Raw genomic sequence first — 25,794 nt, forward strand, 5'->3', positions numbered from 1 at the left:
GCTTTCCATCAGGCAGACCGTATGCCTGTTTCCCACCTACGTGGTACAATACTTCCTTTTTTACGCACTTGTATCGTAATGTACTATTTCAGTACAGATGGGGCTTTTTTATGCACAAGTGCGAGAAGTGATTAATTTCTTGTCCGGTCGAAATTTCGGAGGGCCATCTGTACAGAAAAACGTCGTACGATACACGTGTGAAAAGGGAAGTCGTAACGTTTCGAACTTCCTTTCTTCGCACTTGTATCGTAATGTACTATTTCAGTACAGATTGGAGTTTTTTTTACGCACTAGTGCGAGAAGTGGTGAATTTCTTGTCCGGGCGAAACTTCGGAGGGCCATCTGTACTGAAAAACGTCGTACGATACACGTGCGAAAAGGAAATTCGTAACTCGTGTCGATTTATATTTATCGCCACTCGTTTCGTAATGTACTATTCTACTATACTTAATTTTTATAGATATTTTTTTTAAGGAATAGAAACATATATTTGTGTAAGTCAATCGCGTCTTCCGTAGCTCAATTGGTTGAGTCAAGTCTACAGTTGACGCGGGTTCGATTCCCGCCGGAAGCTTTAATTTCTCCATTTTTTTCCTGTAATATAAAAACTTGAAGTATCGTTCGCGGACGCTTCCACTAGTTCAAAAATTTTAATAACTCTATAAATACGAGTACCAAGTGTATATACACCGTGTTGTTTTTTTGTTTTCCGTACATACATACATACATACATAATAAATGAATTTATTAGTGTGAGAGACCCTTAAGAATAACATTCAAGTCAGTGTCAGTGTGTCAAGTGGTTGACGGCACATGTCAAAACAAATAACATTAGGAATTGGTAAAGGCTGTCACACACGTGTTCAGTAATTATCTTTATTTTTTAATAACTCGATAACCGTAACGCCGTGGCTTGCGTGGGCGACGGTCGCGCGATCGCGCGACGGCGATGCGACGCATACGAAATCAAACCTTATCGATATGGAAGTATGAGACGCGACGGCGACGGTCGCGCGACGGTCGCCCAAGCAAGACACGGAGTAAGAGTTAAGACGCTAGTTTCTTAGAGAAATTTATTGTATTTGATCTAAAGAACCTTCCCTTAAAGTTAACGGAATTCAATAAAAAACAGGGTGTATATTTCATTGATATCATAATTATATATTGCTTAAACTAATACCGTCAGTATTCAAAGGAAATGAAACTAGAAACCAATGTCTGTATTACAGATAAATGTATTGATATTTCGCAACATACTTAATTATATTCATAGCTAAGAGGATCGAGAATTATAGAGCGTTACTGTCGAAGTAAAATGTGTAATCACAGTGCATAGACTGCCATCTCTTGACACAGGTACTGAGGTACGTTTTTTTCTTAGACTTTATCTGTCTATACGGAGCTATATATGTCTTTGATTCATAGATTATATGTCCTAAAACGCCACCTGTCGGCCTGTAGCATATCATGCGAGTCGTGGGAGGAGCTTGCTACTCGGAGAACGGACTGGCGAACTGCTGTCAATACGGGACTGTAACTTTGAACAACTTTGATGCCAAACGTCAGCTCCAAAAATCTCGTCCCAAGCCCTCCTACTACTATACTTATAACTACTGATACATATGTAGTACTAAATCTTCAAATATATTTCACAATTTTCTGTAATTTTGCACGCATGTACTTTGCCCAGTTTGCATCTGTGGAAACTTGTTATTGGCTCATTTTTTTTATGTTATAAGCCTTATTGTAACTTTAGCTGTAAGTTTTCGTAACAAATAAAATAAAATAAAAATAACTCTTCTGGTCAGCTCTACTGTGCTCCGTGCTGTCGGACTTTCAAGACCAAATTCGGATTTGCAAGTCACGCTCGTGCTCATGCACGCAACGATTTAGTTTAAACGAATCCCTCTTTTTTTTCATAAATAATAGTAAATAATAAAAAAATTAAAGCTCGCCAGGATGTCGCCGTCGACGTATACGTCTGGGAGGACATCATCATATTCATACACGTATAGAATAGAATAGAATAGAAAGCCACTTTATTTCCTTAACAACTACTTACACTGATACGAGTAACATTTAGTTCATATTTTTACTTCAGTTTTAAAGGTACCTATTGTTTTATACATAATAATCATATATTTGTTTGTTAGTTTTAAACTTAATTTTTATGTTAATATTTATATATATATTCGAAATGGGGTTCCCATTTTATTGGGTAAAGGCCTCCTCCAATTTGTTCCATTCGTCCCTGTCTTTTGCCTTATTCACCCATGTTCATTCATACACGTAACTGTAGGTAAATACTCCTTTTACTGCTCTAAGGTTAACTGGAAGAAATCCCTTAATGGGATAAGTTCGCCTTTGTACAAATTATGTGTGTGTTCTTTTTCTTTCCTGTTGAAAACATAATTTCTTATTTTTGTACAATAAAGTGTATTACTACTACTACTAAATACTTGTTAAGTTTAATAATTTTTTAAATCAGGACTTAATCGCGTATGAAAATAATTATGTGTAATAATCGTGAAAGTTTAAATCAGTGACTTGTTAAGTAGTTATGCATGTAATACATACCATACCTACCTAGCCCCGGCCAGTAAATACTGAAAGTTTTACAATCAATTCAAATGAACTTTATTTTTTTAGAGATTTAATTTATTTCATCACATTTTCAACACTGCTCAGTAATAAAAAGTGACTTGGTAAATCGTGTTAAGTAAATAAGTTTCACAGAATTTAAATTGAAATTTGAATAAAACTTGCCTCTGCGATAAAATAATCCTATTCATTTAAACATCTGAGATAGTGCGTAATCCTTAAGGCTCATTCTGACACTTATAATTATAATGATTTCATCTGGATTTGTTACGATGTTACTGAATAAAGAAATTACACTAATAACCTAACCACAAAATTAGAATTTTGAAAAACTCTGGACCTATTTTCATGAAACATGTCTAAGAATACTCCCGACTATATAGCTTTTAAACAAAAAATATATAAATCGGTCCATTCGTTCCGGAGCTACGATGCCACAGACGGATACACACACAGACAAACAAATAGACAGACAGACACACGCCAAAGGTATAATACCCCGTCGTTTTTGCGTCGGGGGTTAAAAACCATATTAAACAATACCATCAGTGGTACAGCCCACTGAGCATGAAACTTACAATAACTTGCAGTAAGTTTACATACCTCACATTTGTAAGTTTAGAATGTAAGGTCGGAGAAATATGACAACAACATTCAACTTATTGGTAATTTGAAACTTTCAGAAAATTAGTAGTGCTATATTATTGTAACATGACAAATGAAAACTAATATTATAATATTGCAAGGATGTTTTGATTACAAGTTATTTAAATGTTCATTTATTACATTGCTGCAACAAGGTATTAGCTATATTACATATGCAACGTTACAGCAACATTAACTTTTAAACATCAAGTTTTCAATGTTACTTCAATGACTAAACTTAAAGTTTCCCAAATGTTCAAAATCAATATTACTGCAATTGACCACTTGAAATATTGGTTTTATGCAGTTGCTGCAATATCACAAATTAAGATTTACTTCAATAAAACCTTTTGATATAACCGGTATATTTATTTTGTAACATTACAGGTAATTATAAATACAATGTCACGGCAATTGTTTTTTTTAAGAATTAATTTCTCAATGTTGCACCAATTTTAAATAATAACGTTTATTAAACATTTAATATCAATATTGCAGTCATTGACCGTTTTAAATATATTTTTTATAATTTTGCTGCGTTATCACAAATTGATATTTCCTTTAATGAATCTATTTTAGAATCTATAAATATTACCCGTATCAAAATAGCATAACATCAGGGCAAATTATAAACACAATAGATGTTTTGAGCTATACCTATTAGATTTTTCAGATTGTTTTTTTAATGCTCGGTAGGTAGGTATTAGTGCGTTTTCACAATATCCGATTCGATATCGGATGTCGGACCTATATCCCATACATTACCGGCGCCATCTTGGATTTTTTCTATTGAAATCATTCCGACATCCGATATCGGATCGGATAATGTGAAAACGGTCTTAGGGTAAGTTACATCAAGGACGAATTTCATTTCAAACCCCTACACCTTTTGAAAGACCTATGTTGGATATCCAACGACTCCATCACGAACCACTCAATAGATTCATCCCCAGCAGCATGCAGTTTACTTTCCATTAAAATCCTTCCGACATCCGATATTCGGATCGGATAATGTGAAAACGGCCTTACGTGTGCACCCTGGCAGGCATTAGTATGGTCGAGCGATGAACGATGTTGATGTTTTATCTTATCATTTATCGGGCGACCATACTTGCCTCCCTGATACGTAGCATAAAGTTTCCCAAATGTTCAAAATCAATATTACTGCAATTGACCACTTGAAATATTGGTTTTATGTAGTTGCTGCAATATCACAAATTAAGATTTACTTCAATAAAACCTTTTGATATAACCGGTATATTTATTTTGTAACATTACAGGTAATTATAAATACAATGTCACGGCAATTGTTTTTTTTAAGAATTAATTTCTCAATGTTGCACCAATTTTAAATAATAACGTTTATTAAACATTTAACATCAATATTGCAGTCATTGACCGTTTTAAATATATTTTTTATAATTTTGCTGCGTTATCACAAATTGATATTTCCTTTAATGAATCTATTTTAGAATCTATAAATATTACCCGTATCAAAATAGCATAACATCAGGGCAAATTATAAACACAATAGATGTTTTGAGCTATACCTATTAGATTTTTCAGATTGTTTTTTTACTGCTCGGTGGGTAGGTATTAGTGCGTTTTCACAATATCCGATCCGATATCGGATGTCGGACCGATATCCCATACATTACCGGCGCCATCTTGGATTTTTTCTATTGAAATCCTTCCGACATCCGATATCGGATCGGATAATGTGAAAACGGTCTTAGGGTAAGTTACATCAAGGACGAATTTCATTTCAAACCCCTACACCTTTTGAAAGACCTATGTTGGATATCCAACGACTCCATCACGAACCACTCAATAGATTCATCCCCAGCATGCAGTTTACTTTCCATTAAAATCCTTCCGACATCCGATATTCGGATCGGATAATGTGAAAACGGCCTTAGTGACCGGCCACACCAGAGCGTCGCGTGTCTCGGGGCGCGCAACGGGCGTCCGCGCCACGCCGCCTCAGTGTAATTCAAAAAACGTCTCCTCAGTACATTTTGTATAGGAAGGACGTAAGGCAGCGTTCCCACTTATGCGTCGCGTGTCTCGGGGCGCGCAAAGGGCGTCCGCGCCACGCCACCTGAGTGTAATTCAAAAAGCGTCTCCTCAGTACATTTTGTATAGGAAGGACGTAAGGCGCGCCGCCAAGCGGCGCGGCGCGCGCCCCGCCGCCGCCACGCCACCTGGGGCGCGTCTTACGTCTTTCCTATACAAAATGTACTGAGGAGGCGTTTTTTGAATTACACTGAAGCGGCGTGGCGCGGACGCCCGTTGCGCGCCCCGAGACACGCGACGCTCTGGTGTGGCCGGTCACTAAGACGCGCCCCCGGTTGCGTGGCGGCGGCGTGGCGCGCGCCGCGCCGCTTGGCGGCGCGCCTTACGTCCTTCCTATACAAAATGTACTGAGGAGACGCTTTTTGAATTACACTCAGGTGGCGTGGCGCCGACGTCCGTTGCGCGCCCCGAGACACGCGACGCTCTGATGTGGCCGGTGCCTTACGTGTGCACCCTGGCAGGCATTAGTATGGTCGAGCGATGAACGATGTTGATGTTTTATCTTATCATTTATCGGGCGACCATACTTGCCTCCCTGATACGTAGCGGCGTGTGCATCAGTGGGTTCGGGCCAAGCCACGTACATACCACATAATATTGTATCGTCACTACTTTAAAAAAAAACTTGTATCTTCGTCTGTCAATGAAAAGAAAATTGTATTAAGTATGTATGGAATGCATATAGACTTACTGTGTTTTAACTTTGAGAAGCAGGGTGAGATACGAGATTTTTTCAAAGTAGTGACGATATATTATATTGTGGAACTGGTAAAGCTAGGAACATATTATGGGTCTCGACCGCGGACGCGATCTGGATAATGATTATACACTGAATTGTGCAAACTATCGATTGTCGGTCATGCACGTGCAATCGCAGACGTCCGCGCAATATATTCCTAGCTTCATTGTGTGATAGCGTTCCCTTAAGGGCCACTTGTACCACCCGCTTAACTCAAGGTTAGTGGACTGTCAAATTCCATATAAAATGGTGGGTTAACCTCGAATTTTCGGTGGTGCAAGTGACCCTTACTGTCATTTAGGTTCAGGTTCCCAATAGTTGGTACTCTTATAAGATGGTGAAGGGTACCGTTTAGGCCTGGCTAATCAGAACAACAACAGCGTTTCCAATAGGATTTATTAAGACAACACAGAGCTATACACAAGTTTAGACAAATAGTCTTTACATATTAATGTAGTCTAGTAACACTAATGCCGTAGGTGAGTGGTATATCTTGTACACTGTCTTTGCTTACACTGAACTGCACTTTGACTATTGGACGCGATGGTAGCGGGTGTACCAAAGACAGTATTATAGTTGAGATTTTATTTGTTGAATTTATTTAGTCTTCACATTAACAACTCTTTCTCTAAGGCCCACATGCCCTTTCCTGTTCTTCGATGGCCCATTGTTGGTTTTTATTAGCATATTATTCTTCTCACAATCACGGGATGCATGGCAAGGAAGCGAAGAAGTGCACACATGGGCACACATTGGGCAGACACAATAACGTCTCTGACAAAGACCACTGCAGGCTAGCAAGCACCGGTAAAGAGTGTCCTCATTCGTCACGTCCCTCAGCCACAAGGATACGACAAAAAAGAAGAGAATTATTCTTCTAAAATTTGCTTCTGCAGCTCATTAATTTCCATTTTCGACTCTGCTACTTTTTCAACCGGCCGCTTACATTTTGGTTTACCTATAACAAAGTAATGTTTTAGAATAGTACTGCATAAAAACAATAAAAAAATTGTTCACAAATTATTCTAAGTCCCCTTTTGCCATACTCTGACCGTGTATAATAATACATTTATTGAGAAACAAATGTCAGTGTTCATCATATAAACAATGCCCTCACCATGATTTGAGCCTGAAGCCTTAAGACCATATTGTCACAGTCTTAACATGCTTCGAGTCCTGTGGATCTACTGCAAATAGAAGAGGTAGTTTGATTAACAATATTATATTAATTAAACCTGAAGTTTGGCAATATGCGTACAATTCATACTAGAAGAAAGAATATGTTTCATACGTACATATGGTAGTCTTTGGAGGACAAATAGGTGTTTTTTTAGCTTAAGAATAGTGAAAAAACCAATTCATGAAGAATAATATCGTTTACTTTCCTGACATGTTATACAAATTATTCAGTACATACCATTTATAAAAAACCCCAATTGCTAATTGGAGTCCAAAAAAACTACGACAGATACGTCAATGTCACTTATGTCACTGTCAAAATACTTTTCAGGTTTCGCCAACCTTCTACAATCTTTATTTGGCACGTAAGAAATCCAAGAATACTTGATGGTAAAATTGTGAAGAAAATTCGTTTTAGTTATTTTGTTTTAAGTAATTCTCATACGTCAAATTAGTTCCACCGGTCGCCACTAATGATAAATGTTGGTAATTCGCATTATATTACGTGTATATGTGACAATCAACATCACCTCCAATCTCCATTCACGTTGCTAATATAATAATAAAACTTAAACCAGACAAATGTATGCACTAAAGCTGCCCTATCTCAGTCAGGTGCAATTTTCGCCAATGTTTATTAAATTAGTCATGGGTTGTTACCCATTACCAATATTAGAATGTTATTGCTGAAGGGTAGCACCTGAACTGGCTCTCAGAATGGCGCGTGGCGAAGTCAGGGGCTCACGAAAGGTATTTCCTTAGCGTATTGAACGAGTGCCCTATGTATCTCTGAGACTCCTCAGGAGATTTGGAACCATAAATTGAAAAACATTACTCAAACTTACTTACATACTCTCTTTAAGGTAAAACAATAGATCATTACATGTGCCATTTTTATCAAAAAGGTTCATAAGTGTCGGTTGTCAATAAAGCGCTACTTGCATATTAACGTCTGTCTATCATATATCAGAGATGTAGTCTGTATATCTGTGTATCATACATAATAATAAATTCAAATACAGTTTGACAGACCATGGTGTCATGGCCGCTTCCAAAACAATGGCGGCCGTGGCAACCATAAAGCTCACTATAGTGAGCGTCAGAATGGCGGGTGTACATCAAGCAATCCTGGTTTGGTATACGTCAGGAGTTAGTGCTAGCAATGTGCCAAATGTGCGCCAAAATTCGAGCAATGTGCTCTTTGAACTCCAGAGATATTTAAGAAATTAATGACACCCGCCATTCTGACGTCAGGTTGGCGGGTGCACTTCCAGTTCTAGCTAATGGCTGCCTACTCAAGGGTGAAAGTACTGCCTAAGGTTAGTGCTCGCAATGTGCTTCCACATGTATGAAACACACACTAATTCAGAGAGCCGTTGAAGAGTAATATAAAATTGAATAAATATATCTATAACGCCTGCTGAAATAAAATAGCAATGTTCATTGCCTGCAATGCAGCATTACGAGGTGCGGTCCAAATGTCTCCGGCCCGACAATTATGGCGGAAGAGTTTAAAAAAGTATGGATATCATTGTGTTCGTCATTTATTCCACTTTTTTGGTGTATAGTTTCTTTAGGTGTCTGTTGGCTGTAGGTTTTTTTACGGTGTTTAGTGCTAGGTTAGTGCCCAAACTTTTATCGTGCTTACAGCGAGATGAGTGAAAAACCGTGAGTTCATGAAACTTGAGACCAGCATAGACACCGCGTAGCGAGTTTTTTGAATGCAATTGCTACTGTAGATGAAACCATGGTTATGTAAGACGATACTCTGTACAAAAGAAAATTAATGGAGTGACAACGTCATGGTGAAAAGGCGCCTAGAACAACCTCTGCCACAAAATGCACGAAAAAAGATAAAGGCTACGGTATTCTAGGGTTGTCACGAAATTCTAACGATTTACATAAAAGAAGGGTAGACTACGGTAAATAGCAGATGCTACGCAATATTTTTTGTCCAATTACGATAGCAGATTATGCAGAATAGTCTTTAAAAACTTAGCAGAGGCACAAGGGCATCTCCGCGACAATTTCCCCGTTCACGCTGCTTCATTTAACAAGGTTGCTATGACGAAATGGGTCTTCAAAAATATTCGGCACCTACCTTATATTCGAGACGTGACCCCAAGTGATTATTATTTGTTCTAAAAACTTAAGGTAGACTGAAGTAGAAAAAAAAATCTTCGTTTGACGAAGTGACCCGTGCGGTTTAGGGCGATTTTGAGGACAAAAATCTTTATTATTTTTATTAGGTGATGGAGAAGCTTATAAAGAGATTTGAAAAGTGCGTTGTGACAGAGGAAGACTATATTTCAAAATAAAAATAAAATTGTAAAGATATGTAAGCCCTTTCTTTGTTAGGCGGGAAACTTTTGGACCGCACCTCGTAACATGCAGGCGCTTTTCACAAAAAAGTGATACTTATAGATATATTTATTCAATCCCATATTACTCTTCAACGGCTCTCTGAATTAGTTTGTGTTTCATACATGTGGAAGCACATTGCGAGCACTAACCTTAGGCAGTACTTTCACCCTTGAGTAGGCAGCCATTAGCTAGAACTGGAGGTGCACCCGCCAACCTGACGTCAGAATGGCGGGTGTCATTAATTTCTTAAATATCTCTAGAGTTCAAAGAGCACATTGCTCGAATTTTGGCGCACATTTGGCACATTGCTAGCACTAACTCCTGACGTATACCACACCAGGATTGCTTGATGTACACCCGCCATTCTGACGCTCACTCACTATACACTATTTCGCTGATTAGTTGATTGTAAAATATATGCATAAAAAATTGGTCACAATATCTATATCATCAATAGTTTTTCTATACCGCAAAATATAGCACCAAATGTTATTGATACCTGAAGTGATACAAGCGCAATACCAACTTTACAACTAAAAATCACGGAAAAAAAGAAAAAAAATCGAGCGTCCTAGTATTTATGTAAATAATAAAAGACTATTAAATATATAAATCAAAGGATTGAAATAAATAATAAATAATTTATCTTGGCGTGTGTTTTTATAAAAAAGGATTATACTATTTTACAAACATTTTATTGCAGTGGCAACATCGTAGTAGTTTTTTTTAGCAATTGGGGTTATAGATTATATTATCATCTCTCATCTGTAGCATCATTGCCATCATATTATGAAAGGGTCTTTGTGCAAATCATAAAATTCATAAAATAAAACAGTGAATACATTTCTATCAATTGTTCTTTGACATTATTTCAGTGTTGCCAGGTCCAATTTGAATAAAATCAGAAGACACGTGTCCTAAAAATCAGGAGACATAAATAATTGGCTCCAAAGTCATATGGCCCCTGTACACATATTGGCCGCTGTACACATGTGGCCAAGGGGTACACCAACCCTTAGTGGAACCCCTTGGCCAAGCGTGTAGAGGGCTCTTGGCCGTATGTTGGCAGTTGGCGCTTGCGCTGGTCGGCCAACCGATTGGTGTCGGTTTTTTGTCCACACATCAAAGGATCTTGGCGCCAATGGCCAACTGCGTTACACACGTTGGCGCTTCATTCAGTTTGTCGTCAGCCATCAGAGAGGACAGTAGTGAAATATTTACGAAAATAATAAGTTTATCTATGCCAATAATAGTGTTGATTTTAGGAAATAAAATACCCTTGCAAATGTTTAATGTATTGCCTAAAAAAGATAAATGTTCTTATCACAATATTCAAAAAATTGTTAATATATCAAATAATTTAATTTTACTTCGGGGTTATTATTTTTTAATGAAATTTTTCTGATAACGTAAAAGACCCAGAATTTCCTAGCCTTTTCTATTCCACGTCCATCTTTCATGAAGAGCCAATGCCAAGTGATTGGTTCGCCAATGTGTAAACAGCGGCTCTTATCTTGGCCAAGGGGTTTCACAAAGGGTTGGTGGAACCGTTGGCCATATGTGTACAGCGGCCAATAGATTGATAAAGCCTGACCAGAAATATAATATGAGAACTATTTTCTTCATACTAAACTGCAATGTCACCCCATACATCAGAATAAACAGCGCCCTCTTGACAATAATACTCATATATTTCTGTCAGGCTTTAGTATTAATATCTGGGTGACCGAGCTTCGCTCGGTTCTATTTTATTATATCACGTCTTTATATTTAAAAAAAAACTGTTGTAAAAAAAATAAAAACAAAAACTTAATTTCTGGCCGAAATTCGAAACCCTGACACATGCGATCTATCTGTGAACATTATTACTCGTAGATCGACCTCATCGCTGAGCTAAGCGCAGCTATATGGTCGTTAATTTCGCCGCCCGAGAATTCTCTCTTAAAAATACAACTACTTCACACGAGATGGCGATAAGGCTTCGCTAGATCGATTTTTCACCCCCAAAAACCCCCACAACAAATTTAGCGAAATCGTTAGAGCGGTTTCCGCGAACGTCTATATAAATAAATAAAGAAATATACAAGAATTGCTCGTTTTTACTTGTCATAGTTTTAAAATAACAGTACTTGCTATTGTACAGTATTGCATTTTTATAGCATATTTTTGACCTATTCCCGGCATCAAGCAAGGAACACACTACGCGGACGTCCGTTGTAAATCGACCGCGACCGCGACCGATCAGTGTGCACGGAACAAAACATCCAGCGAGCCAGATTTCGATCGGACGTCCGTGCGCTCAAGGCCACGTCCACGTCCGTCGACCGATAGTTTGCACGGTTATGTGTAATGTCATTGTCCAGATTCCCGTCCGCGGTCAATTCACGACGGAGGACGGACGTCCGCGTAGTGTGTTCCTAGCTTCAGTCGAGCATTTTTTCAAAATCCGAGTTGGCAACACTCCGCCGCGCCAGCCGCCATTTTTTCTTTTTCCTTAGACCCCTTGCGTTAGCGTGCCGCGCCGTATCTCACGTGCCTGTTGAATTGAATGTGAAGTTACGAGTAATTAAAGTAATTTAATAGTCCAAAATGAATCCTGCAGAACAGGAAGACCAGGATCGTGCAGTAAGTATTTTGTTTATTTAATTTTGCATGAATTCTGAAGATTCGATCAAGTTAACTGCTTGGCGTCCATGCGTTTATTTTCAACGCCCGCCAGTTGTAATTGTAGTTTGATCGAGTTTGTAGTAACGTAGTTCTAGAAATGTAGTTTTTTAAAAAAGAAAATGCTTCAGGTTTATAGATCTAGCAGCGGCGGTAGCCCGGTAGGGGTGAACAATCGAGCCTGCAGCAGTGACGCATTTTGTTCGCTCGGCGGCAGGGCGGACATTTTGTTAAGCCCAATGGCTTGATCAGTACCAAGCATGAATTCGAGCTTTCCTAAATTGTAGAACCCTTTCAGACCGGAAAAATAGCACCGTGCTGATTTAAAATGATGTATTCAAATATATCAAAAATCGACTATTGTCGACATGTCGACGTTTATCGTTCTGGTCCGAAAGGTATGTAGAATTGGCATTACATTATTATTATCTATTTTTATCTATTTTTTATGATGTTATTGAAGGGATTGCGCTAAAATAAATATGTTTTGCAGGAAAAACTTTTCGCTAATATCAATAATTGCCGAAGTAATTGACCACAAAAAAAAAGATTTAGGGACTTTGAAAAATAATTGTATTGTAATGATTTTGTTGTGCAATCCCTAGTGGTAAACCTAGTGCCAATTTTATCCGGTACTGCTTTACAAACTCATAAGCATATTATAATATAGCCATATCCATACTTCCATACTAATATTATAAATGGGAAAGTGTGTGTCTGTTTGTTTGTCCGTCTTTCACGGCAAAACGGAGCGACGAATTTAGGTGATTTTTTAAGTGGAGATAGTATGTATGTATGTATAAACTCTTTATTGTACAAAACACAAATATGACACAGGATAGACAGTACAAAGGCGAACTTATCCCTGATAGTTGAAGGGATGGAGAGTGACATAGGCTACTTTTTAAGACACTGATTGATATTGTATTTTTATTAATACTTAGTTTATGAAAATTGTTTTCTAGAACCTGTAACTCTTATTCAAGTATTAGGTAATTATATTCTACGGTTTGTTAAATACTAAGTAATTTAGTTATGAATGTTTTCTACTCTAGACTGTATATATAGCACTGTTGATTATGTTGCAAGTTCTCCGTGGTATGATAAGACCCGTTGAAATCTTCTATCACTGCAGGTAATTGAAATAAAATTTTATGCCCCACTAGTTGTCTGAACACGATAATTAATGAATGAATATTTTTATTTCGTGTAACCATAGGCACATGTTATTAGTAGGACTTAATGAATGATGGTGATTTTATAAAATCCATTATTTTTTCAGCTTTATGTGGTCGTTACTTTTACACATAATGGCATGGAGTACCTAGTCAGCATGAAGCCTGGGAAAAAGAAAAATTATAAAGAAATCGCGATGATTCAATTTCGTTCAAAGAAGGTTTGTACCTATGCATACATATATGTATAATAGCTCATTGTTGAACTGCATTCATTATATTTTTTAACATTTTCTAGAGGACAAAGTGTACCAACATCAGAGAAGATTCCTTGGGCTTTTTAGATATCTCACTGTTTCATTTCCTCGGTTATTTTATTTTAATAAAGTTGTTGCTTTAGTTACGATCAACATTAAAGTAATGTAGACACATGTTGTCCGTCCTTGTATTATTATATAATATTTTTTTATTAATGATAAAATTTCATTAAATATTTTCTTTATCTTTCGCACAGACTTTTGAATAGTCGCAGTCCTGTTGTGGAATTGCCCCTTCCTGCTAAAGATACAGGTATGTTAATATAAATACATTTGACCTAAGGTTCGCACCCTGAATTAATGAATTAAGTGGCAGTCGCTATAGCCGAAATCGGAGACATAGTAGATTTTTTTGTGATCAAATATTGGATGTAGACAATTTTTGCTGTAGACGATTAATGCTGTGACAGTACAGTAAAATGTATTTATTTTTCGCAGGGTCTAGTGTTGTAGTAACACCAGTGTCAACGTTAAATGCCAGATAGCGGAAACTGCCCGACATCTGATTCCCAAAGTGGGAATGACTTCCCGACAAGGAGGAAGAACAAAACACATAGCCGACACCGATAGTCTGGATACTGGATAGTTGTCAGAGCGTTTGTAAGTCAGGTATGTCCATTTGTAATTAATAAATTCGTAGCCGTTTGGATTCAAAGTCGCAAGCTTTTACTAGGCCACCAGCGCTCCTATAAGTTAATATATTTTGGAAAAAAATATATAGCTAGCAAATCCTCTGTTGTGACGAAAATAAATTTCGTTTAAAAAATATAAACTACTACTAAATGTGACTATATTGCACTGAATATAATATTATTTACAGGAATTTAGCAAGGCATCTACAAACTACCAACTACAAAGGGTCTAGCCGCAATCCTATAGTGAAACTGCCCCTGGCTGAAATGTATAGCTTTCTTAAGTGTGTTTGTCTTATTATAAGATATCCTCTTACTAAAAAAAATTTGGCACTTGTGAACAAGTTAGAACCTTGGTTTTTTTAAATTACTGTTAGGTGCATAAAATATCTAAATTTCAGAGAAATCCGGCCTACTATTACTTCAGCTACAAATAAAATAAAAACTTTCTTTTTATTTTCCTTTTTTTTTAGCAAAACCAAGAGGATTCTGAGCTTGAAATTTGGTAAAACGATATCTTAAAATAAGACAAACAAACGCACTTAAGAAAACATTTCAGCCAGGGGCAGTTTCACTATAAGATTGCGGCTAGACCCTTTCATTAAAAAAACCTGTTTTCAAAAAGACCTGCAGCAACTTTGTGATCATACAATAAGTGAAATTACATATATTACATATTAAGTCTACATGAATACATTGGTCAAAGGTCATTCTCCATACTAACATTACTATAGGTGAAAAACTTAAGAAAGTCACATGTTGTATGTGTGAGTGACGTGTTCGAATAGAGAACACATTTAAAATTACAAACGCCTATTCGAACACGTCACTCGCACATACATGTGACTTTCTTAAGTTTTTCACCTGTAACCCGCTATATACCTAATGTACTCTTTTTGTGTTAATTTCAGTGGATGTTCTCACAGAGCTGAAGGAGATAAAACCTTTTGTTACGTTTATTATGAGAAAAGTAGAAGCGATCGAATTATCAATAATAAATGTTGCTTCGGAACCGAAACCAACATTGTAGTTGCCTAAATTACCTCTGACTCAAATAAGCGAACTCGTGAACATGGAGGCGATGCTAGGCGAGGAAAACGTTCGATCGCAATTGGTATGTTGACCTTAGAGTCATTATAGTTATCACGATCTAAAGGCACCATAATGCATTGTCTCCCGAACAGCTATTTCCAGACAGAACAGTTACCTACGCTCTTATTAAAAATGACTACTTGCTGAAATAACAAGATATTTTCCAAATCAGGTATTAATTTTATTTAAGTTGCTAATCATTGTAAAACAAAGAAAATAGAGCGCATATGAGATTTCCATACTGAACTTACACTCCCTCTATTGTCATTGTATTACAGTTTTCAGCAACGAAAATGAGTGCCAGTACAAATACATATTGGTTTTTCAACATTTATGCCAAATTTCATGTTTTTTCAGCATGTCGTTTTATATAATTATGGGAGATCTTATATATATTTCAATATTGTATAAATGGTGGTGGCCTCTTAATAGCTACCTTTTGCTTTATTTTATGCCCAATGAATGTTCCTGTTTAATATTTTCTCTACTCCCGAACTGTTATTCGTCATTTACAGGTAGTAGCTTTATACATTTGTTGTCCTAATATGTATTCTGTGTCATTATTAGGTAAAATTAGTATTGTAATTTAAATTCAAATATAAATATTATGTTATGTATGTGACGGGTAAAAGTGGGCCATTTTTTTTTTTTCAAAGTTGTCCACCCCACTTTTTTTGGATTTGGAAATTTTTATGTGTTTTCCACTCAAAATCGCGAACTCTTTCAATCCTAATTTGAGAAAAGAAGTGTCCCAAGGTTTTTTTTCCCATTCCGTTACCATTTTTTCATACATTTTGTATGGCGGCAAGGGAATGGAAGATTCGAAAAAAATTATGGAAATCTTGGGATATTTTTTTTCTCCTATCAGAATTCAAAGAGCTCTCGATTCTGAGTATGAATCGCGTAAAAAATACCCATGTTACAAAAAGAGTGGGGTGGACAACTTAAAAAAAAATAGCCCAAGTGCTCCTGTGGCCTATTTGCTGAATATTTTGAATTTTGACAGGGTCGTGCATACATCTTTAAAACCCCACATAATAGTCTATTCCCCAAAGCCAGCCAGCTGGCGCGGGTGCGCGTAGTGCAAACCTTTGCGTCAAAATACAGGAAAATGTGTGAATTTCACGAAATATTCTAGAAAACTTTAAACGAAGTACATGGTCGTAGAAAAAGTACTGTATGCAACGGTGTTTAACGGAGTCAAAACATTTTCGCCTCAAATTGTTACCAACGCCACTCGCCTTTTTTGATCTCCTTTAAACGCCGGTTGCATAAAATACTATTTCTTGGCCGAATATCAATAAAGCTTTTTTAATCGTTCGAGCCGATCGCATTTTTAACTCGGTCACTTCCCGATTTGACATGTGAATTTTTCTCTTTTTAGTTTGATATGCTAAGGCATACACGAAGAATCAAAGAACGGGACTGTATCAACCGCTGTCTGGAAAAAATCTCGGATTACTTGGGGCAGTAATTGCTCTTGGACGGGGAAAAAAACAATTTCAGATTGTCTTCCCCAAAGCTGATGAATGTTATAAAACGTAAGTACAAATACCTTATTCTGACTACTCGAAAAAGTATTTGATTGATTTGTGAACCATCTGACGTGCCCGCAAAATGCTCCATGGAGTGCGACATGTGCTCATGATGGTTGAAGAGAGGCGAGCCTGTCTCACACATGGGAGTTCGACAGTGAACGTGTTAGTACTAGTACCTAACCGTCTTTTATTAATAACTATTATCTTTATCATCGTAATTATTGATTACACAACGCCAATACTTATTTCTTTTTTCTCTTTTTAGTTTGATATGCTAAGGCATACAGGAGGAAGCGAAGGAACGGGACTGCGTCAACCGCTGTCTGGAAAAAATCTTGGACGGGAAAAAAAGCAATTTCAAATTGTCTTCCTCAATGCTGATGATGTTATAAAACGTAAGTGCATCCTTACTAATATAATAAACCTGAAAGTGTGTGTGTCTGTTTGTTTGTCCGTCTTTTACGGCAAAACGGAGCGACGAATTTACGTGATTTTTTAAGTGAAGGTAGTTGCAAGGGATGGAGAGTGACATAGGCTACTTTTTGTCTCTTTCTAACGCGAACGAAGCCGCGGGCAAAAGCTAGAACTTTATAAAGGGCATCGCCGCAGTGCCCGCAGTGTCCGTCTTTTATTAATATGCGTTTAGTTCAAATTTATTTAAAACAAATAAATGTGTTCTAACATTTCATATTTTTACAGGTGCTGTAAGGCAGACATTTCCAAACGTTACAGATGATATGGTTTCAACATGGTGGGACCCGAATTAAGCGACAATAATTAGTAACAAGAAACAATTATTTTTAAATGCAGGTGATGGATGATGACAAAACCTTAAACTAGTAGAATTTATTAAATACAAGACATACGTTTAAGTTTCCAAACACTAAATCGGAGTAACCAGCGTGGTTCAAATTTGTAGCGTAGTTGAGCAATTTTAGTTTTTAAGTTTTGCTTCCCGTGTTTCTTATTATTGTGATATAGTCCGAGTTCTTAACCAAATGTACAGTCCGGTCTGGCAGAAAGCATGAAACTTGGCATGTATATAGCTTATAGGTTTATAAGAAAATATGGAAGTAGAAACACGCCGAGGTGTCAATGTTTCCCCTCTTTCCCCCCACTTTTGTATCCCTGATTTCAGTTTTTTAATATTTCCATAAAAACCGTGAAAGCTATCATCACGATGTCTAGGAGAAGTACATTCTTCATAAAATTCTCTACAATATTGTCTATGGAAGTATAAAGCTAGAACTTATAATTTTCAAACTATGCTCATTTTCCCTAACAATATTTCTCTTTGATGACCTGAACGATAAGTAAGACTAGCGACTTTGCTCTTTTACTTATGGCGATGTTGCTTCACAAAATTGTTCCTTGGGTGAAACTGATCCGATTTAGCTCAATAGTCACGAAATCGCACGTCACTACCCCCCACAAAGACAAAGGGAAAGGGCCGGTTTCCTCGGTGAAATCTATGCATTACTTCTTTTTACTCTTAGCGACTAGGGCAAATCGTATATCATTTTCGTGTAATATAGGGACCAGTTAATCATTTCTGAAAAAATCGTTGCACCTTTTCATACAAAAATAACGATTTTATAGCAAAATAATGAATTTCGATGTATTTCATTAAGTATGGAAGTTATGGCATTTACAGTTACAACGCGGCAATTATCAACAAATAAAACATAGGACAGAATTCTGATTAGCGAGGGAACTCCTCAAATATTAAAAGCATAAGATATAGTGATGTTTGTGTTTCTATAAGAACATCATGCATTTACGTTGAGAACAGTGACAAATCGTTATTTTTGTATGATAAGGTGCAACGATTTTTTCAGAAATGATTAACTCGTTCTTATATTACACGAAAATGATATACGATTTGCCCTAGTCACTAAGAGCAAAAAGAAGTAATGCATAGTTTTCACCGAGGAAACCGGCCCTTTCCCCTTGTCTTTGTGGGGGTAGTGACGCGCGATTTCATGACTATTGAGCAAAATCGGATCAGTTTGACCCAAGGAACAATTTTGTGAAGCAACATCGCCACAGGTAAAAGAGCAAAGTCGCTAGTCTTACTTATCGTTCAGGTCACCAAAGAGAAATATCGTTAGGGGAAAATGAGCATAATTTGAAAATTTTAAGTTCTAGCTCTATACTTCTAAAGACAATATTGTAGAGAATTTTATGAAGGACATATTTCTCCTAGACATCGTGATGATAGCTTTTACGGTTTTCATGGAAATATTAAAAAACTGAAATCAGGGATACAAAAGTGGGGGGAAAGAGGGGAAACATTGACACCTCGGCGTGTTTCTACTTCCATATTTTCTTATAAACCTATAAGCTATATACATGCCAAGTTTCATGCTTTCTGCCAGCAGGGACTGTACACTCATAGTAAGTCGCTGTTAAGAACTCGGACTAATATACTTAATAAGCATGTAAGCGTCGCCAAAATTTAGCTCCCCTTGTCTCATAATATTATAATTTAATAATGGTATGGTGCTCCCGCACCGTGTTATGGTGGTCCCACGCTGGCCGCGGGAGCACCATAATGTTATATAAAAGAAACCGTGTTATATAACGTTATATAACAGCCAGTGTTAGGGCACCATTATATAATTAACATTTATAACAGCCCGGTGTGGGAGCGCCAATAGACATATAACTGGTTTCCAAACACTGTAAATCGGAGTAACCAGTGCGGTTCAAATTTGTATCGTAGTTTAGCAATTATAGTTTTTAAGTTTTACTTCCCATGTTTCTTATTATTGTGACACACTTAAATAAGCATGTAACCGTCGCCAAAGTTTAGCTCCCCTTGTCTCATAATAATATTATTATAATTTTATAATGGTACTAGCTTTTACCCGCGGCTTCGCCCGCGTAATAAAAGTACTCATTAAGATTTTCATTTGGATCCGTAGGGACCGTAGGTTTCTCTGTAGGTATATTTATCTGCGATTATTTCGATTGCACATAATACTTTTGCTTGCAATGATTGTAGAAATATTACACATCGACCACAGCGTAGGTAATTCTATATACGCTGGGGAAACCTTTATAAACATCCCACATAGCCCGTATTTCGACACTATGATCGGTGGGTAAAAAGTACTTTTTTCTATTATCCCTTACAATTTTTTACATTTTGCTTATACTTATCGCAAACGTAATCTTCAAGCAAGCAAACAACGATCGTCTTAGAGCACATTGATTGTAAGAGACCGCCGACCGATTATCCGTATCCCGCTAACGATACCCATATTATCCGTATCCGTATCGCTATCGCTATCCCTATCGCTATCCCTATCCCTATCCCTTATCAAGATGTTTAATGATATAACACTTTAAGTTCTCGCGCTTTGTACACATATTTAAACTATTTAAAGTCACATACAGGTCGAACGCGATTAATTAACATTATTTTTACCTTTTTTCCCAACGTTTCGGCCAGGTTGCACTGGCCGTGGTCACGGAAGACTGACGTCCCAGCAAAATGTCACCGGAGATGTAAACAACACAAAACTACCCGATATTAATTTATATAAATGTTCGGGGTAGACAAATAAATATAATCTACCCGCTTTTAGTTAATGTTTATTTCATAACATGTTTATTTTAAAGGTAAAAATAATGTTAATTAATCGCGTTCGACCTGTATGTGACTTTAAATATATGTTTAATGATTTCTTATCAAGTGCTAAAATATAAAGTTTCATGGTTTTATCATTTAAAATTAAGAAATCCCATACAAACTTTCAACCTCTTTTTCAACCCCTTCATCCCTTTTTTTCGAAATAAAAAGTAGCCTATGTTCTGTCTCAGGGTCTAAAGATTGTCTGTTCCAAATTTCATCAAAATCGGTTGCGTGGTTTAAGCGGGAAAGCGTAACAGACAGACAGACAGACAGACAGACAGACAGACAGACAGACAGACAGACAGACAGAGTTACTTTCGCATTTATAATATTAGTATGGATGGTACTCTCACACCGTGTTATGGTGGTCCCACGCTGGCCGCGGGAGCACCATAAAGTTATATAAAAGAAACCGTGTTATACAACGTTATATAGCAGCCAGTGTGCGAGAACCATTATATAATTAACATTTATAACAGCCCGGTGCGGGAGCACCAGTAGGCATGTAACTGGTACCAAAAAGCATAGCTTTGATTTTTTCAAGCCTTTATATTGTGTCAGACTATTTTGCTTCTTTGTATATATTATCTAGACACATATTATTGAAGTTTGAAGGTAGAGCCTTCAAACTTGGGCAAAATTTATATAGTTAAGGCTAGATATTTATGCCGCAAAGATAGGCGTGGTATGTGAGCGTCAGGACCCCTGGACCACTACAGATATTTGATGTTTAGTACATACTAAAATTTAGTACCTATTTGATACTATTTGGTACCTGAGTACATATATTTGGTACCTCCACTGATATCGAAAAATCGAGCGAATAAAGTGGCCAGACATTCTGACGTCAGGATGTCTGGACCATTTTTGGTTTACATAGTTCTAGACAACACTACTAATTGATATCTTAGTCAATATTTACTACCTATTTGGTACCTGTCAATATATTTTTTTCAAATTTTTTTGGCGTACCAGAAAAAAGTTATGACGGAATTTTAAGTTGTGAGCCCGGCCGTGCTGTTGAAGTATGTAGCGCCAGTCAAAAGAATAGAGGCAAATCCGCCTGCCCTCCTGCGCGTCAACTTAAATAGGAATTTATTTTTAGGCACTCGCACATCATCTCTACTGACTAGTGGCATTAATATAGTCGAAATATAAAAGTAATTAGTGTAATTACACTAGTTTTCAACTTTAAATTCCATCATAACTTTTTTCTGGTACGCCAAAAAATTTGAAAAAAATATATTGACAGGTACCAAATAGGTAGTAAATATTGACTAAGACATCAATTAGTAGTGTTGTCTAGAACTATGTAAACCAAAAATGGTCCAGACATCCTGACGTCAGAATGTCTGGCCACTTTATTCGCTCGATTTTTCGATATCAGTGGAGGTACCAAATATATGTACTCAGGTACCAAATAGTATCAAATAGGTACTAAATTTTAGTAAGTACTAAACATCAAATATCTGTACTGGTCCAGGGGTCCTGACGCTCACGCGTGGTATTCAAATTTTGATATTGACTTCAAAAGAAAAGCAAAACAGTTCGACATAGACACTCTCATCATTTAGATTTAATTTTATTTGGTTACGATTGGTTAAGTTTTGGGGAAGGAAACAAAACCTTGATATTACTACAAATGTAGAATAATAGTAAGTAAGTAAAGAATTGAAATAAAATATTTCGTCTGTGTATCCATGTTTTTGTTTTATAATAATTGGATTTTTGTGTGTTGATTTCTAAAGTTTTACTTTTGTTTCTAGTCACAATCATACATAATCATTAAATTAAATGATATTGGTTAAGTGTTAAGCTGCGTACCGACCGCCACGAGCCTGGGCGAGCGGCGGTCCGAGGTTTCTTCCTTTTTCGTCTTATTCTTGTTTCGTTGGATTCCTAAATTAATCGTATTGCTGTTTCGTCGGAATTATCTGTATAATTATTGTAAGAAGTTCATAAATATCCCGTTTCCAAATTATTTATATAGTTAACTATAATTTATAGAAAAATTCGACCAAACAGCAATACGACGAATCAGGAATGCGATGAAACAGGAATGTACGACAAATCAGGAACAAACCTTTTCTAGCACCCTATGTGCAGTTTTATTCGTAACGTCCTGTCAACCACAAAAATCAAGTTCCCTGCAATATCCCTAAATCCTCATGAAATGATGTGTGAACGGTTCACAAGTAACTTTCACGTAACGTTTACATTTAGCAAATTGTGAAGTTGCCAGTGATTTGTTGACACAACATACCAAATGCTATTATATGAAAAGTTCCAAATGAAACATTAGAGCGCTACTTTTAGGTACATTAGAAGCGTAACTTGCAAGAAACTTCACTAGAGTTAATAAAAGCAACGTTACATCTGTGTAATATACCAAAGTTGCCAACGAATAATAGCACAACATTAAATCCGAAAGTTCTTGGTATGTTACAGGTGTAACTTAGCCTCAAGTTATACAATCAATGTTGTTTTACTAATGCACATGTAACTTGCAAGGAACTTCACAAGAGTTATTAAAGCAATGTTACATTTGTAACTTATTAAAAGTTATCTGTGAAAAGTTACATATACAACTTCAAACTTTTTAGTGTATTGTAAATGTAACATTGCCGTAATGAATAGCGTGTAAGTTACGTAAAAGTTGCATAATGTGCTATTGTTGCAATATACAAAAATGAAACTTGCAAGGAACTTCACAAGAGTTATTTAAAGCAATGTTACATTTGTAACTTATTAAAAGGTATCTGTGAAAAGTTAATACAATATAAAACTTCAAACTTATTGGTGTATTGTAAATGTAACATTGCCGTAATGAATAGCGTGTAAGTTACGTACAAGTTTCATATTGTGCTATTGTTGCAATGTAGAAAAATGAACTTATTAAAAGTTTTCGTCATAACTTTCCAGTAAGTTTATATTTCAATGTATCAGCAACATTGCTATTCAAAGTTATAGAAAGTTGTAAAAATGCGATCTGGGAAACTTACAGGGTTTATCTACAGCGCGGCCGAATTCGTTTAACATCAATATGGCTCAAACGTTGCTCAAACATTGCAAGCTTGCAATTGTAAGTTTCAAGCTCCCAGATGTAGCATTGAGCAATGTTACCGCAAGTTCTGCTTGCTTAACGGGAGTCAACCAATTGGAACCCTAGGCCACTGTAGAACGTCATAGGGACGTTATAAATCAAATTGTAAGAAATCTCTTACTGATTGTCATTTTGACATGGTTGTGGTCTAGGGTTCCAATTGGTTGACTATATAGTTACAACCGTCTGCAGTTCGCCTCTCCTCGATTATCTTTACTTATATTCTTTCTCAAATAGATTCAATTTTCATAACAAAAGATTAAATTCATAACATGTTCTTACAACCAGAACGAGCCATCTTTTTAGTTTTTTTAATTCGGTCGATTAGCCTTAAGCTCGAACATTTGTCCCAAAAAAACTCAGATTATTATTTCCAAACATAATTAGTATGGATGAAGAGGTAAATTGGTTAATAAAAAGTTGTTGTTAGGGAGCCATTAAGGTAGATAATGGCGGGTATGGACACTGGAGTCAAAAAACTTGTACCTGCCCTACCGAAGGTCGACAGCCTATTTTTATTTAGCCGAAAATAGGGTTACCAGGTATGATTTTTAGAAGTCCTGATGAAAAATTGAATTAAAAAGTATTAATATTAAATTATGTTATGCCGTGAAAATAAGAGCTTCAAGAAGCATAAGTGGTGTGAAGTTGATGAGTGATAGGATCAGAAATAGCGTGATAAAAGAGAAGTGAGGAGTGGATGTAGATGTAGTGACAAAGATTGAAATGGGTTCTGGCATGTAGAGAGGATGAATGAGAGGAGGTTAACGAAGAAAGTATATGAAAAAAAGAATCCGTTGGAAGTAGAAGACCTAGGCGAACTTTTTTCGACCAAATCGGGGAAATATTCCAAAAAGGCCAACGTGAAGTGAAGCGAAAGCGGTTTGTCTCCTGACAATCCTTCGTAGCAAACGGAAATCCGCGAGCTCTGCTACCCCTCTGGGAAACAGACGTGATTGTATGTATGTTATAATAAGTTAAATTGACGATTTATTCACACAAATTAAAGTTTACAAGGAGTATAAATCTCAACATCTTCCGAGAAGAGATTCGAAGAGAAAAGAGAATAATTAATACGTTAGGCCTCAAATTCGTTAAAGCATATTTAAGACTCTTTATTTACTTTTGCCAAGTTGGAAAGCAATCTAATTTTGACCAAACTTTCGACATTCAAAAATACTTAAAAAGCTTAAAATACTTCCCATTTACATATCTGACTTTTGGTAATCCTATACGATATGTAGTTAAGCATTTCTGTTATTTATGTCACTAAAAATGTTAATTCTGCCACAACTGGTCACAACTAACATTTTTCAAATGCGTGTCTGGTAACCCTAGTTCCGGTTCTAATTGTCTGAGCGTCCGTCTGCATTAATGGAATTGCGACCGTAGACTCGCGTTCATTCAATCTGAATGTATGACGCGAATTATTCGGCTTGTTTCCCTTACACACATAAAAAATCAGATCAAAAATCAAAATAATTTATTCAGCAAATAGGCCACAAGGGCACACGTCACACATTTACAAAAGATTTAAAATTTAACTAAAGTTACAATTGATAATACCACAGTATAAAACCAGTAATAACTCTTCTTACAAACTTCACGCCGCGCGGTGTGTCCCCCTCCCTCCCCTCGCATGCGGCGAAAACATGCGAAACTGGTGATTATTGGGCTGGACAGTCGGGGCCGCGTTTGCGCGCTGTGTTGACGTGTTGAGTTCGGGAGAAAATGACGTCAGCACCGAAGACATATTTTCGTTACTGTAGTGTTTATGGGTGTATGGAAAGTTCTCAAAATGCGGAAATGTCATTCTTTAGAATTCCTAGACACCCAGAAAAGTAAGTGGTTGTTATATATTTGCAGTGTTAGGTACATTATTGCTTACGTAAATGGCGTAAAAGTGAGATTTAAAGCTAGAATGACACATTAAAATCAATAAGGATTTATCTGTAACGACATTTAGGTAGATGCTGCGATCTATCTAGCTCGAAAGTTTGGTACCTACTTAAATATTGTGCAAACATCT

At 36.8% G+C, this 25,794-nt stretch overlaps 1 protein-coding gene and 3 long non-coding RNA genes across 8 annotated transcripts in view; 2 read left to right on the top strand and 2 right to left on the bottom strand.

Annotated features, from left to right (window-relative positions):
• Window positions 1–25,794, bottom strand: part of LOC125234244 (furin-like protease 1) — a 529,066-nt gene that overhangs the window by 459,291 nt on the left and 43,981 nt on the right. The window lies entirely within an intron of this gene.
• On the bottom strand, window positions 6,441–7,521 carry LOC125234247. Of its 2 annotated transcripts, none has more exons than XR_007177951.1 (3): window positions 7,479–7,521; window positions 7,179–7,248; window positions 6,441–7,019 (listed from the first exon to the last, which is right to left on the bottom strand). It is a non-coding gene; the product is annotated as an uncharacterized LOC125234247 (long non-coding RNA). The 2 variants fall into 2 exon arrangements; XR_007177950.1 differs by lacking the exon at window positions 7,479–7,521 and adding an exon at window positions 7,357–7,468.
• Window positions 12,125–14,245, top strand: LOC125234249. 2 transcript variants are annotated; one of them, XR_007177954.1, is made up of 5 exons: window positions 12,125–12,229; window positions 12,400–12,666; window positions 13,551–13,664; window positions 13,958–14,013; window positions 14,199–14,235. It is a non-coding gene; the product is annotated as an uncharacterized LOC125234249 (long non-coding RNA). The 2 variants fall into 2 exon arrangements; XR_007177953.1 differs by having other exon boundaries at window positions 12,131–12,666; window positions 14,199–14,245.
• On the top strand, window positions 14,255–18,147 carry LOC125234248. Its single transcript, XR_007177952.1, has 5 exons — window positions 14,255–14,369; window positions 15,304–15,506; window positions 16,869–17,025; window positions 17,288–17,417; window positions 17,722–18,147. It is a non-coding gene; the product is annotated as an uncharacterized LOC125234248 (long non-coding RNA).

This window comes from Leguminivora glycinivorella, chromosome 15 (assembly GCF_023078275.1).
Source record: "Leguminivora glycinivorella isolate SPB_JAAS2020 chromosome 15, LegGlyc_1.1, whole genome shotgun sequence".
NCBI lineage: Eukaryota > Metazoa > Arthropoda > Insecta > Lepidoptera > Tortricidae > Leguminivora > Leguminivora glycinivorella.